Genomic DNA, 10,112 nt, shown 5'->3' with positions numbered 1-10,112 from the left:
TCGAGAAGAAGGAAGAAAAAGGAAGAAAAGTGGAACAAAAGACTGAAATGATCAAACTGTTGTTAAATGACGAGGAGGGGTATCACAAGAGGAAAGAAAAATTTGAACGACAAGAAATTGATGAAAAGAGGGTTATCAAAAGTAGGAGGCAGAAGTCGGAGAGAAAATCTGAAACAAATCAAGTAAAGATAGAGGATGTGCCGAACGATTGGCTTGAAGAAAAGGCACAAAAAACAAGAGAGGAAAGACTGCAAGAACATAGAGAAAAACGTCAGAGGAGGTTGAAGGAGATTGAGAACAGGGAGGAAGAAGAAAGAAAAGTGAAACTAAAGACTAAAATGGTCAAACCAATGTTAAATGACACGCAGGGATATCACAAGAAAACAGAGGTAATTGAAATGCAGGAAATGATGGAAAACCAGACATGTGGAATCCTGGATGACAAAACAATACATGAAAAGAGGGTTATCAGAACTAAGAGGCAGAAAGAGGAGAAAAAAGATGTAACAAAACAAGTACAGAAAGAACAGGTGCCAGATGATCAGCTTGAAGAAAAGCAGAAAAAGACAACAGAAGAAATACTGGAAGATGATAGAGAGAAACGTCAAAGGAGGTTGGAGGAGATCAAGGAGCAAAAAGAAAGAAAAGTAGAGCGAAAGGCTAAAATGATCAAACCAACATTAAATGGCATGCAGGGATGCCACACAAAAGAGGAAATTGAGAGAAAGGACATGATGGAGACCCAGACAAGTGTCCAGAAGGACAAAAGTATAAAGAGGAGAGTGATTGGGTGGATTAACAAAAAAATCACTACCATAAGAAAGTGGAAAGCCCATTTGTGAGGCAACAGGAGGAGGGAAACCAAGTGTATCAGCCATGTAAGTTTTTTACCTTTTATCTAATTTCACACATAATGCCAGAAAATGATGATGATTTCATGATATTTTGTTTGGATATATGGCATCCGCAGTGTCCCGAGTGGAAAGGGAACAGAGCAAGTGGAGGGCCTGAAGACCGAGAACAGACGGCATGAAATGGAAGAGGCCTGGCAGTGGCAGAAATGGGAGGCCAAAAGGGCTGAGGAAAAGGAGAGGACAAAGACAGAAATGGGAGAGAGAATGATAGGAAGAGCTGGCCATTTCCAGAACACTCTACTTCATTTTATTTCATTTTAGCATCATCACAATTTATCACCGTCATCACATTTACATTCACAATCATCACCATCATCACATTCACATTCAAATTCACAACCATCACCTTCATCGCATTCACAATTATGCCTACCATCATCACCATCATCATCACCATCACCATCATCACCATCATCATCACCATCACCATCATCACCATCATCATCACCATCATCATCATCACCATCATCACCATCATCATCATCATCATCATCATCACATTCACAATCATCATCATATTATCATATTATTATTATTATTATTATTATTATTATTATTAATAATAAATTATATTACAAAATCAATGTGACATTATGCCTTTCGTTATCATTGCCATGAACAGAGCAGATATTTAGCCTAGGCCGAGGCTATGTGTTATTTTTGTATGTTTGTCTGTTTCTTTCTTTTGTTTGTTTGTTTAGGCCCATGTAAACTGAAGTCGCTGTTTAAAACAAATCAACAATTCAGTAAGCCATTGAAACTTAGTTCCATAAAGACCAATAGGCTATAGGATATTGTGCAGGTTGTAGCCTAGGCTAGCCTACTTCAAGAAAGAAAAAGAATAATGTCATAGGTTATGTTACAAGCGGGGAAACGCTGTGAAAAATAAAGCTTGTCAGAGAGAGAGGGAGAGCGAGATGTAATGACAAAAACTGATCATACACTAGATGCTTTTTGGGAATAGTGTTTTCATACATAATATGAACAAGAATTTTGAAAGGCTTTGTTTGTTCAGTTGCCTGGGTTGGTCATTCGAATTAAGTCTCTTTATTTTGATTGGATACTGGTGTGTTTGCAAACATGACGTCATTAGCTGTCAAACATGGATGCCTCCTTGGACGACTCGGACGTATTTTAGCTAAGCTATGATCCCTTTACCTGGATAAAATACCGACGTACTTAGGTAATAGATGTGGTGTAGATATGTAAGTAACCACGAAGATAAGTAACATGTCAATTTTTAGTGGAAAGGGCGCGACAGCGACGTCATGCTTCCACAAGGTTGGTAAAAGTTGCCTAACGTTAGTTAGCTAATTTACCTGCTGCTGCCGCCGTTTGCTTTGCTAGGTTGTTTTGTTAGTCATTTTGATCTAGATGAAAGGGATAACGGAGAAATGAAAAAGAAAAGGGACTTTCATGATAAATAACATTTATTTGCGAAATAGTTGGCTAACATGATGTTAATGAATGAAACCTTAACGTTACAAAAGAAGACAACTAATGTTAGCTAGCTCCGTTTTACACAAAACGTTAACTTAACTTTCAAAAGGGTTTTGTGTAACAAGGCCGTAGTCATGATGTCAACATTGGGGGGGACCAAATCTGTGTTGGGTCTAAGGGACCCCCAAACAGAATTTCAATACATTTTCTACCATGCAAAACTATTATTAAAAATCACAAACAAGTCGTTAGTTAGGTCAGTCAATTAGGTTATTCCAAACTTTTGACGGACATAGGCATGGCATGGATGGATTATGAACCCCTGGACACAGATGCCCCCCCTCTGGTGAGTTTTGTGAAAAGAGAAGGGTGGAGAAGAAGCAACTTCACTGGTCCATCCCTGGACCCATGACTCCATTTGTGTTCAAAATGTATACTTTAAAAGAAATTACAAACTAGAGTATCTTATGATAACCTCTATATTACACAGAATGTGGTTCTTTAACTTATTACTGTCATGAGCCCTCTCACTCCACCGGGTTACCACCTTAATTGGTTTCCATTATCTTCCACTCTGCTCACCACTCTCTCTACTCAGCCTAACTAGCTCCACCTGTCTCTGCTCTGCTCTGCTCTAATTACTCTGCCAGCTGCGCTGCATTACCCACTAACCTCTCCCAGTATGTAAAGCCCTGTCTTTCAGCTCTCCTTTGTCAGATCGTCTGCAAAGCTCACACCCGGAACCTGTTTGCTCGCGCTTCTGGCTGACTCTTGTTTTGTGACCACGGACCTGCCTGAATCTTGGCTACTCTTCTGCCCCTGAAAACCAGACCTGCTTTCTGCTGTAACGACTCCTGACTACTCTTCAATCCCGGTAACTCTGACCAGCCTTCTGCCTTGCTACTACGAATTTTGGATTTCCCTTGAACTGTATTTCTGCCTCGTTTCATCCGCCCTGTTGTATCTGTGTTCCCCCCCAGGACTTCCGGACCACCCACCACCGGCATCACAGGACGCTTCGCTGCCACTGGGGGGGGGGACAGACACAGCACGTTCCCGGCTACCCCTGGAACCCCTGGAGCCTTCATTCACTCCCTACTTCCCTTTTCCCTTAAGTTTAATAAACTTTCTGGTGTGACGCAATTGTGGTCCTCTGGTCGTCTGTCTGAACCGTGACAGTACGATCTGACCATCATGGACTCAGCGCACACTTCCCCCGACATGGAAGCCGATGAACCTGAGCAACCCACCGCCATGCAACGCCTGGAACACACTGAGAGAGGATTAGCCCGCATGAGCGGCGACATTGCCTCCCTGCTTCAGGTCGGCCACCAACAGCATCAGCAGTTCCAGCAACAACAGCAGCAGTTCCAGCAGCAGCAACAACAACTCGGCATGATCATCCAACTCCTCACCAACCTTACCCCAGCCACTCCGCCCACCGGCCCAGTTCCAGTCAGTCTGCCCACCAGCCCAGCCCCCGAGTTACCTGCCCCGGTCATTGCAGCCGCTGTCCCGGAACCCAAGATCGGAAACCCAGAGCGGTTCAACGGCGATTCAACCCAGGTCCGGCCATTCCTGACTAGCTGCCGACTTCAGTTCTCCTTGCAGCCAAGGACCTTCGCCACTGAAGGGGCTAAAGTTGGGTATGCCATCACTCACCTGACGGGCCGAGCTCGACTCTGGGGAACAGCAGAGTTCGAACGTCAAACCCCTGCATGTGCAACCTTCGACCTGTTTGCTGAGGAGATGCTGAAGGTGTTTGACCTGGATTCACCAACTGCAGAGGCGTCTCGTGAACTGTTCAGTATTCGGCAAGGCAGACGTACAGTTGCAGACCATTCCATCGACTTCCGAACCCTGGCAAGACGAAGTTCTTGGAACACACCATCGTTGGTGGACGCATTCTTCCATAGCTTGGCCGACTATATCAAGGACGAGTTGGTCTCCCATGAACTGCCTTCCACCCTTGACGAAGCCATCGCACTGGCTGTCCGGATCGACAGAAGGATACAGACCCGTCGTCGTGAGAGGGGGCGCCAAAATCCACCAACTACCGGCATTCGGAGAAATCCGACTGGGCTCCTGTCGTCTACTGCCACTCAACCAAGCCAGCTTGACCAGTCTGAGCCCATGGAAATTGGGCGAGCCTCCCTCACTCCTGCAGAGCGCCAGCGCCGCTTCACCTCAAACCTCTGTCTCTATTGTGGAGGTGATGGACATCGTGTTGTGACCTGCCCTTTAAAAGCCGAAGCTCACCGGGCATAGGGGGAGTCCGGTTGAGCTCAATGACCGTCCAGTCCCCCGACCGCAAACCCCTGCTGCAAGTTCACCTCCGTCTCTTTGACTCAACTCACACCCTGGCTGCTCTGGTGGATTCTGGCGCCGAAGCCAACATAATGGACATCAAGCTGGCACGCCAACTGGGACTGGAGAACCACCGATTGACACCTCCTATTCCTGCCCGGGCACTGGACGGACACTTACTCGGATCGGTCACTCATGTCACGGCCCCGGTCTCTATGGGTCTGTCCGGAAACCATCAAGAAACTATCCAGTTTCACCTGCTCCCCTCTCCAGGCCAACCCATCATCCTGGGTTACCCATGGCTCCGCCGGCACAACCCTCAGCTCGACTGGGTGACCGGGGTGATCAGGGAGTGGGGAGAGGACTGCCATCGAACCTGCCTGCTTGCTGCCGCACTACCTCCTCGGCCAGTACCCACCAACTCTGCTCCTGACCTATCCAATGTCCCAGAATGCTACCATGGTCTCAGAGAAGTGTTTAACAAAGCAAGAGCCACATCTCTGCCCCCTCACCGACCGTACGACTGTGCCATTGACCTCCTCCCTGGAACAGCCCCTCCAAAGGGCCGTCTCTATTCGTTGTCTGCTCCTGAAAGAAGGTCCATGGAGGACTACATCAACGACTCTCTGTCCGCAGGATTAATCCGCCCGTCTTCATCTCCTGCTGGTGCTGGCTTCTTCTTTGTGGGGAAGAAAGACGGATCTCTTCGCCCCTGCATCGACTACAGGGGACTCAACGACATCACGGTGAAGAACCGTTACCCTCTGCCTCTGCTCACCTCTGCCTTTGAGTTGCTCCAGGGAGCCACTGTTTTTACCAAGTTGGATCTCAGAAACGCTTACCACCTAGTGCGGATCCGGGAGGGAGATGAATGGAAAACCGCTTTCAATACACCAACAGGCCACTACGAGTATCTGGTTATGCCTTTTGGCCTCACCAATGCTCCTGCTGTGTTCCAGGCTCTAGTGAATGACGTGCTGCGGGACATGTTAAATAAGTTTGTCTTCGTTTACCTGGATGACATCTTAATATACTCCAGAAACCTGTCTGAACACACCCGCCATGTCCAGCAAGTCCTTCACCGTCTCCTGGAGAATTCCCTCTACGCCAAGGCGGAGAAATGTGAGTTTCACGTCAAGACAGTGGCCTTCCTGGGGTACATCGTGGCAGAGGGAAGTATCCAAATGGATCCTGCCAAGATATCAGCAGTCACTTCATGGCCCGTTCCGGAGAACAGAAAGAAGCTGCAACAGTTTCTGGGGTTTGCTAACTTCTATAGGAAGTTTATCCGGAACTACAGTACCGTTGCTGCTCCTCTCACTGCTCTAACCAGCACCAAGCAACCCTTCACCTGGACCCCAGCAGCCGACAAAGCCTTCAGTACCCTCAAGGTAAGGTTCACCTCCGCTCCCATCCTCCAGATGCCTGATGTGGACCGGCAGTTCATTGTGGAGGTGGACGCCTCGGATGTGGGAGTCGGTGCTGTGATTTCTCAGTGGGCTGCGGAGGATAGGAAGCTCCATCCCTGTGCCTTTTTCTCACGTCGGTTGTCCCCCTCTGAGTGCAATTACGACATAGGGAACCGAGAGCTGCTGGCTGTGAAGCTTGCCCTGGAGGAGTGGCGTCACTGGCTGGAGGGGTCCACTGTTCCATTCCTCGTTTGGACCGACCATAAGAACTTGGAGTACATCCGCACGGCCAAACGGTTGAACTCCAGGCAGTCCCGCTGGGCCCTGTTCTTCACCAGGTTTAACTTTACTCTGTCATACCGGCCTGGGTCACGCAACACCAAGCCAGACGCCCTCTCCCGTCAATTCCAGAAGGATGACACCCCCTCCAAGGATCCTGTGTCGATTCTGCCAAGTCCCTGCATCGTAGCAGCTCTGACCTGGGACGTTGAGGAACAGGTGCTGGAAGCTCTCCGTAACCAGCCAGGTCCCAGCGCTTGCCCAGCTGACCGCCTCTTTGTCCCCGAAAACCTGAGGTCCCAGGTCATTCAGTGGGGACATGACTCCCGCCTAGCTTGTCACCCTGGCTCCACCCGCACTTACAACCTGCTCACCCAGAGGTTCTGGTGGCCCTCTCTGAGAAGAGATGTACGGGAATTCGTCCAAGCCTGCCCCATCTGCAACCAACACAAGTCATCCTGCCAGCCCCCAGCCGGATTGCTGCAGCCCCTGCCTGTGCCCACACGTCCCTGGTCTCACATCGCCCTTGACTTTGTCACGGGGCTGCCCCCTTCAAGTGGCATGACCGTCATTCTCACCATAGTTGACCGATTCAGCAAGATGGCACACTTCGTTCCCCTCCCCAAGCTCCCAACCGCCAAGGAGACCGCCCAGGTGGTCCTGGAACACGTCTTCCGGATCCACGGACTGCCAAGGGATGTAGTTTCTGACCGTGGCCCACAATTCTCCTCCGCCTTTTGGAAGGAGTTCTGTCACCTGCTGGGAGCCACAGTCAGTCTGACTTCCGGATTCCATCCCCAATCCAATGGGCAATCAGAGCGGGCAAATCAGGAGCTCGAGAAGGCACTGCGATGCATGACATCCCGCAACCCCCACTCCTGGTCGCAGCAATTGACATGGGTGGAGTACGCACACAATTCCCTGACCTGCTCTGCCATCGGTATGTCCCCCTTCCAATGTGTCTATGGATACCAGCCTCCTCTATTCGCCAGCCAGGAGGGGGAGGTTACTTGCCCATCTGCACTTGCTTTTGCCCGTCGATGTCGCCGCACCTGGTCACAAGCCCGAGCCACACTCCTCAGATCCGTTGCCAGCTACACTACCGGGGCCAACCGTCGGAGAACTCCTGCTCCCACCTACCATGTTGGTCAAAGGGTATGGTTGTCATCAAAGGACCTGCCACTCAGGGTGGAGTCGCGAAAGCTGGCACCTCGGTTCCTTGGCCCATTCCCTATCGTAAGAGTGATTAGTCCAACTGCTGTCCGGCTCCAACTGCCTAATTCCATGAGGGTGCACCCCACTTTCCATGTGTCCAAGATTAAGCCCATTCATGAGAGTCCGCTGGTCCCTGCTGCGCCTTCTCCTCCTCCTCCACGGCTCGTCGATGGTGGTCTGGTTTACACCGTCCGCCGCCTGCTTCGGTCCAGACGGAGGGGTAGGGGTCTCCAGTACCTCGTTGACTGGGAGGGCTATGGACCTGAGGAAAGGACCTGGGTGCCGGCTTGTCGGATTGTGGATCGGACCCTCATCACCGCCTTCCACCAACGGAATCCTGATCAACCTGCAATCCGTAGGGGCCGCCCCAGAGGGGTCCCTAACCGTCCTGCCCGCTCGGCTTCCTGTCCTGTGCCTGACCCTGTTTCGGGACCTGTCCCGTCTCCCGACCACGACCCTCCGGCTTCCTCCGAGGATGAGGACGTTCACTCGGACCGTTCGGAGGAGTTCTAGCCCTCCGCCGGCTCCCCTCCTCCCACCCGGCATGGTGCTGCTCTTGGGACTTCTGGGGCCGTCCCTTGGGGGGGGGGTTCTGTCATGAGCCCTCTCACTCCACCGGGTTACCACCTTAATTGGTTTCCATTATCTTCCACTCTGCTCACCACTCTCTCTACTCAGCCTAACTAGCTCCACCTGTCTCTGCTCTGCTCTGCTCTAATTACTCTGCCAGCTGCGCTGCATTACCCACTAACCTCTCCCAGTATGTAAAGCCCTGTCTTTCAGCTCTCCTTTGTCAGATCGTCTGCAAAGCTCTCACCCGGAACCTGTTTGCTCGCGCTTCTGGCTGACTCTTGTTTTGTGACCACGGACCTGCCTGAATCTTGGCTACTCTTCTGCCCCTGAAAACCAGACCTGCTTTCTGCTGTAACGACTCCTGACTACTCTTCAATCCCGGTAACTCTGACCAGCCTTCTGCCTTGCTACTACGAATTTTGGATTTCCCTTGAACTGTATTTCTGCCTCGTTTCATCCGCCCTGTTGTATCTGTGTTCCCCCCCAGGACTTCCGGACCACCCACCACCGGCATCACAGGACGCTTCGCTGCCACTGGGGGGGGGGACAGACACAGCACGTTCCCGGCTACCCCTGGAACCCCTGGAGCCTTCATTCACTCCCTACTTCCCTTTTCCCTTAAGTTTAATAAACTTTCTGGTGTGACGCAATTGTGGTCCTCTGGTCGTCTGTCTGAACCGTGACAATTACTTACACCTGAAGATTTTTTTAAACTAAAGCTTAGACTCATAGGTTTGGAGCCTAATAAGATTTTGTCTTTTAATTTAGATTTTATTATGCTGGCGGCTAATCACACAATTTTAACGTAGTTTGAAAGGGACAGGATTCAGGAATAGGCTACTAAGACATGGCCCCTCTTCTGTCTGACTCACCTCATGTTACCCCTGTATGCATTAAAGACTGCCTTCTGACAGAAATTACGTTTTGTGCCAACATGTAGAAACACTAGGCCTACTACAGCCTTTAATTGGTGAATGGAGGTGCAAATTCCTTTCTTTGGTTATTGTCCGCGATTCACATTAACTGTAGGCTATCACGTATTGTAAACGTCGCCACATTTGATCACGTTTTGCCTGCATGGATGCGCGATTGAGTAATCTAAAGTTATCTAAATAATATGCCAGATGCAACAAGATTTCTAAGAGGCCTATACACGGTAATTTCTGGCATTACTACTAGCATATGAATGCATTATTTATGTTGAAAGACGTGAAAGAAATGACACAGGCTTGCACAAATTCATCATTTAAAATAAAACGTTTCACTTTCGCTATCATTGCGAGAATAGGCTACAATATGGAAAATGTTCCCTTTCATTCTGATCGGGTCCAAACATGTATGGGATTTCCTTAGCCTGTGCTACACCTTTTAAAGAAGTTTTGTGAAAATTGTACCGGTAGCTTTTGCGATATTGTTGACAACCCTATCTCACCACAGTAGGGTGCAGTAAATGGAAGCTTTTGATAGCGCACGCCACTAACGAAAAACGGAAAATCACCAGGACAAACCACTCAGGGGTGTAGGCTACTCTGGAACCATAGGTCACTAATTTGTGCGTTATTTACGTTTGATTACATTTCAGATACGTGTTGGTTTCCTAGTATTCTTTCTTTATTTTTCTATGTCCAAATATTGGGGGGGGGGGGGGGGGACATTTTGGTCATATTTGAATATTGGGGGGGGCCCGTCCCCCTCAATGTCTATGGTGACTACGGCCCTGTTGTGTAATGTTACTTTAACTTCATTGCATGCTTGTTCAATCAAAGCTGCTTATTTTCATGACTGAACTGACTGAATTGACTCTCAGTTTACAAACTTGATATGTTTCTGCTTTTGTCAGTTGAGCCCCTCATCATACACGTGTGTTACTGTACACTGCACAGGAAGCCATTGTTTATCAAGTCCTTATCTGTTTATTGATTTGTGTAGATTTGCTGTCTCTGCCTAGCTCATCTGGGTAGGAGTCTCCCTTCCC

The 10,112-nt window shown here is 49.1% G+C and overlaps 1 long non-coding RNA gene across 1 annotated transcript; it reads left to right on the top strand.

Moving 5' to 3' along the window:
- Nucleotides 1-8,387: 8,387 nt before the first annotated feature.
- On the top strand, nucleotides 8,388-8,787 carry LOC143137755 (uncharacterized). Its single transcript, XR_012990082.1, has 2 exons — nucleotides 8,388-8,518; nucleotides 8,625-8,787. It is a non-coding gene; the product is annotated as an uncharacterized LOC143137755 (long non-coding RNA).
- Nucleotides 8,788-10,112: the final 1,325 nt, after the last annotated feature.

Source organism: Alosa pseudoharengus, unplaced genomic scaffold (genome assembly GCF_046254945.1).
Source record: "Alosa pseudoharengus isolate Yale_2024_CS ecotype anadromous, Long Island Sound unplaced genomic scaffold, YU_APseudo_1.1 YU_APseudo_1.1_scf_21, whole genome shotgun sequence".
NCBI classification, from domain to species: domain Eukaryota; kingdom Metazoa; phylum Chordata; class Actinopteri; order Clupeiformes; family Clupeidae; genus Alosa; species Alosa pseudoharengus.
Note: the sequence above shows the minus strand (reverse complement) of the source record. Positions and strands in the feature narration are given on the sequence as shown.